This window comes from Pteropus alecto, unplaced genomic scaffold (assembly GCF_000325575.1).
Source record: "Pteropus alecto unplaced genomic scaffold, ASM32557v1 scaffold50, whole genome shotgun sequence".
NCBI classification, from domain to species: Eukaryota; Metazoa; Chordata; class Mammalia; order Chiroptera; family Pteropodidae; genus Pteropus; species Pteropus alecto.
This window is the reverse complement of record NW_006431918.1, coordinates 2,862,212-2,867,639: the sequence shown is the minus strand read 5'-3', so window position 1 is coordinate 2,867,639 and position 5,428 is coordinate 2,862,212. Positions and strand designations below refer to the sequence as shown.

Sequence of the window (5,428 nt, the reverse complement as noted above, 5' to 3'; positions counted from 1 at the left end):
ATAGTGAGGTAATTGGAGAAATTTGAGCAAGTTCTGTGGGTTAAGTAGTAGTATATATGGTATTCTAATTTTGTACATATTTATCTTCCTGTCATGGTCAAGTCAAAATAACATGACCACCCACATTGTAATTGATTTCGAAAACCATTTTCAGATCTCTGCAACTGAAGACACTGATCTGAGTTAGAGGTCAGAAAATTCAGAAAAGAAATAATCATGTACTTGGTGCTCTAACTTTACCATTTAGGAATTTTGAAATAAATTATTATGTATACCAAAAATTACCTAATTAATCTTCTTCAGATGATTGTTTACCTCATTTCTATTTTTCCAGGATGATATATAAGGCTGTATTAAACATACTTGTACATACATTTTCAAACACTGGAAAATTTCTTTGAGATATGTTTCTTGAAGTGAGGTTGGTTAAATAATTTATGGCGCAGCCATAAGTACTATGAAGTCATTAAAAAATGATGAAACATATCAGCATTTGGCAAACTACAGCCTAAGGGCCGGTTCATCTGTGCCCATTCAGTGACATACTGTCTAAGGCTGCTTGCATGCCACAGTGCTGACATAGAGCTGAGTAGCTGCAATGGGGACCATGTGGCTCACAAAGCCTAAAATATTTACTACCTGGCCATTTATAGAAAAAGTTTTTCAGCCCTGATATAGATTATTAACATGCAGGATGACAATATTACTGAGTGAGACATATTTTATTATACATACAATAATATATGTGGGTATATATAAAATTGAAATCAAAGATTCTATTTATTTAAAGTGATGTATGGACAGAGAGACTCTACAAAGTTGTTCACCAAAGTGCTTAAGTAGTCACATTTTTTTTTTAACATTCAAATTTATAATTTTCTGCATACCTTACATTTTCATAAAAGGTCGTATGAATTAATTTTTCACATTTTTACCTCCAGGTTGCTACTCAAACCACTCTTTTCAGTCTTCTGCACCCAAAACTCTAGTGAAAACTGGCAATGGCTGCAGAAGGCTTTGAGAGACACATTTTAATTTTTAAGTAGGGTGACTGTATATTGTGGTTTGCCTGGAACAGTGCTGGTTTATGGCTCCTGGGAAGACAGCAACACTGTAGCTGTTTTTCTCTTAACTCTGTGGCAGTCTTAGCCTCCTGAGCTGCTGTTCATCTTTTAGATGTCTCTTAAGTGTTGCTGTAACTCTGGGTTTTGTCATCACCTTGTCCCTTCTCACTCTATTCCCTCTCCCAGGAACTCTCCTCAACTCCCGTGGTTCAGTTCACACCAATATACTGACGACTCCTAAATCTGTACTTCTAACTTCCAAACCAGTGCATTCTGGACATTTTTAAGATGTGCCAAATCTCATATCACCTGGGTACCGCCCTCACTACTTCCCCTTCCCTCCCCTCCGACCCCCCAATCATCACAAACCCCTGGCAATTTAACTGCCCAACTATTTCATATATTGGTTCCCATTCTTACTGTCACCATCCTAATTTAGTTTATCTTGTTCTTGCCTCTTTCAATAAGTGCCTTAAATTTACCTACCAGACCACAGCCAGGAAAATCAACCTTAAATGCCAACCCGAAAACAATACAGAGAATGCCCTAGTCACTCTCTTTTTAAAATCACTTCAGGAGACCTCACATTGCTTAGTGATGTTTTTCAAAGTGTGGTCCATGAACAATCTGCACCAGACCCTCCTGGACTGCATATTAAAAATGCAAAATTAGAAAAAACAAAAAACAAAAAACAAAACACTTGAAGCCCAAAGTCTGGCGTCCGTCACAGTTACCGCATCAGAATTTATGGCTAGAGCCCTAGAAATTTCTATTCTTCCCACCACCAGATTGTTTTTATGTGCCATAATGTTTCAGAACGATGGGCCTGGGTGTCTATCAGTGTGCGTACTTTGTTCCAAGGTATTTATGAGAGCCTTCCATAGTCTGGTTCTTACTACGGCCTTCCATGGTCTGGTACTTACTAACTTATCTCATCTCATTTCTTGCCATTTCTTAACTAAAACTTTACATTCTACTAATGTAAATTCTTGTACCTTCCTGCTTATACTTTGCTGTTTAACTTCTGTTTACCTTCACCATTTCCTGTGACTGAAATACCTCTGCCCCGCTTACTTAACCTGGCCCGCTCGTAAATATATTGCAAGTCTTCACTCAGGTATTCTCATCTGCAAGCTTTCCTGGCATCCCCAGGATGGGCCATGCCCCAGGGGGCTCTGTCTCCCCAAGGTACTATTACTGAGCTTTGTCAGCATGCCTGGCACATAGTAACCAGTCAATAAAGTTTGACAAATAGAGTTAATAATAGACGTATGAAGCTTTTTAGAATATATGGGTTCTATTTATTATCTTCTGTTGTCTAACAAATCACCATAAAACTTTGTGGCTTAAAATAACAACTTCTTATTGAGCTCATAATTCTGTGAGTTGGCAGTTTGGTCTGGGATCAGCCAGCCACTTCTTCTGCTGATAAAACTGGGGCTGCTCATGGGTCTGTGGTCAGCTGCTGGTTGGCTGTGTGGCTGGCTGATGGCTGGCTGGAGCAAGAGTGACAGCTATGCATTGCCTCTCTCTTTGTGTATAAGACTAGACCCACCGGGCTCGGGGCCTGTTCAGGTGGAGGTGGGAGGTTCCGATAGAGAGAGAAAGAGAAAGAAGCGGGTGGGAGGAAAAACTGTAAGTTCTTTTGAGGCTTATTCTCAGAATTGGCACAATGTCATTTCTGCCACTTTCTATTAGCCAGAGCAAGTACAGCGTGCTAGCACCAATTCGAGGATGAGCAAACAGATGCCACTTTTGGTCGAAGGCACTAGGAAGTATTACGGCCATTTTTGCAATCTGTTCCATGGGTCTCATATATACGAATTCATAATTGTCATTTATAATGTAACCATAAATAGGATTCTAGTTTCGTATCACTATCACTGCGCTTGCCTTATGAATACCGTTATTTCAATTTATCTTCAAACCGTTCCTTACCGTAGGTGCTGCTTGTTTTGTTCCCAGCTCTGTCACCTAACTCTTCTTCAATTAGCCTGTTCTGGTTCGCCCTTTGCATCTATTCATGAGCAGTATAAATAAGCGTGCACCATTTAGTTAATTACTTGGATTTGGTTAAGTCTTAAAATGAAGCCAGCGTTCCCAGGCACAGCAAACTACAGACTCTCAGCATGAGAATGGACGTGCTGCCAATGAGAAAGTGTGCCATTTTTGTATCTTTAAATTTTACCTTTCATTTTCTGCTTTACTGCCTTAAAAAAAATGGACAGTATCCAGCTTTCATTCTTTCATATCAGTTGACCTATTTTCCATTTTGAAAGCGATATTCATTTTTCTGCCTATTTGAGCAGCTCTTCACTGGCGAAAAAGAGCTCTCTTTAAAGGGCAAAGCTGTCGAAGGTCAAGTTCCTTGGCCTCCTTACTGGTGAGGGGAGTTACGCTTTGACTCGGGGCTCATGCTCTCAACCCTTGCATTCATTATTGGAGCCTGCACCTTCCTCTCCCGACTTCCATGGTTAGTCTGGGAATTTTAACCTCATTGGCATTTAATTTTATTTTCTCACCAGACCTTAGAAGGAAACCTAGCAATATCTAATGTTTGCAAATAACATGAGAAGAGAGAATGACAGGGAAAGTACTAAGTAAGCTTTTGAGTTTTCTACCCTAGGACTTTTGTTTTTGGGGGGCAGGGGTATTAATCGCCTCTCTGATTTTCTTCCTCATGGATTCTGAATGAAACTCTCAGCAATCCTCACTTCTTTTTTTTTTTAAATACGAAACTAGATTTTATGCAAACACTTGGGAACTGGACACTTTGGTTTACAAACAGCAACAAAATTTCTTTCTTATTTTCGAGGGCATCTTGGTCACGAATGCGTCTTTGCTTCCTGGTCCCAATGACTTTTAGCATCCCAGCTTGTCATTCACTGACGGGGAAAAAAGTCTGAGGATTTGGTTTGTGACCTGGGATATATGGGATATAAGTGTGTGTTACAAAACTTAATGCATAAAACTGCTACTTTTGATACAGTGTGGCTCATAGAGATGAGATTTAGCTGCCTGTAATGAGAATTTGGTGTGACTGGAAATTGAACAGAAGCATCTTTTTATTGAAGGTGCTAAGCCTTACAACAGTCATTCAGTAGCAGAAGTGATTGTTTTTCACATTACTTTTCAACTATAAAGCCCTTCAGAGCCTCATAAGAAAATCCCTGTCCTTATTCAAGCAACAAAAAACTTGGTAACTTTTTCCTTACATCCATTTAAAGCAAAATAATATAGTGACATCTCCTTACCCAACTCTTTAGATATGTTTCAATTTTTCTCTATGTTAAAGATTTTTTCCTCTTTCAAGGTCGGAACTGTCCTCTGATAAAAATCTCATTTTCTTTTTTTGCTTCTGTGAGGATCACAAAGAAAAAAAAAAGAAAAGAGGAAAAAAAATCTAGACACGATGCTAGAGACTTGAAATATACATAGAAACTTTTGGAAGAAAAGATGTTTTTAAACTTTAGTTAGTATCTTTCTTACAATATGTGCATAAATAAACATTTTGATCTTCACAAATCCTTAGAAGAAATACCAAAAAAATCTCAAACCAGATATTTGAATTAAAGTTAGGAGAAAAACATTCTATTTCTTGCTCCATTTGTAAAGCACCTTTAGAAATTTGAGCAAGTCATATAATTTTTCTTTTTCAGTTTTTCCATTTACAAAATGTGTGTCTATTCAACTGAAATAATTTTGTGGATTGATTTCTGTTTCGAAAGTATATTTTCATCTCAAGTCTCTTCTTTAAGTCGTAGTACATTTTGTTCTCCCCTACCAGGAAATATATCTAAAATATTCAGTGGATAGAAAATATTTTAATTAATTGTTTCTCCAGCAGATCTGATAAAAAAAATATTTTAATTGTCATCTTCTGCAAATTTGGGAGTTATGTCATTAGTGAGTTTAGCTCTAAAATATATATTCTGTTAAATCGAAGCATGGTCTTATTAAATGTTTCTCTCAGGAATTTATAGTGCTGGTTTGGCAACTATTTCCTGCAGAAAAACAGGCAGTATTAAAAGGGTCACTTCAAATGATAGTGAAGGTTTTATCAACCTGTGTGAGATTGATTTTTTAAAAATTAATACTAGCACTTATGAGCTTTCAGGATTAAGAAGTATCTTAAATTCCATGAATGGAGCTGGTTGCTTTGTGCTCCTGCACCCTCATAGCTGTAGAGAGAGGGGACCAGGTCAAATTCGCCATTCTTCTAGGGGCCTAGGCGTGCTACGAAGATGCACTTGGCTGTGGTGGAGGAGGCTTTGGAAGATGTCTTACAAACTATCAGCCCCTGGTGTTGGGTGTTAGATCTTGCTAAAAGGCTTCAATTTCGTGGTGGTCTCAATAGAGGAAAG

General features: G+C 38.1%; 1 protein-coding gene across 1 annotated transcript in view; it reads left to right on the top strand.

Moving 5' to 3' along the window:
• The window catches only part of INPP4B (inositol polyphosphate-4-phosphatase type II B), a 557,392-nt gene that overhangs the window by 174,062 nt on the left and 377,902 nt on the right, over positions 1-5,428 (top strand). The window lies entirely within an intron of this gene.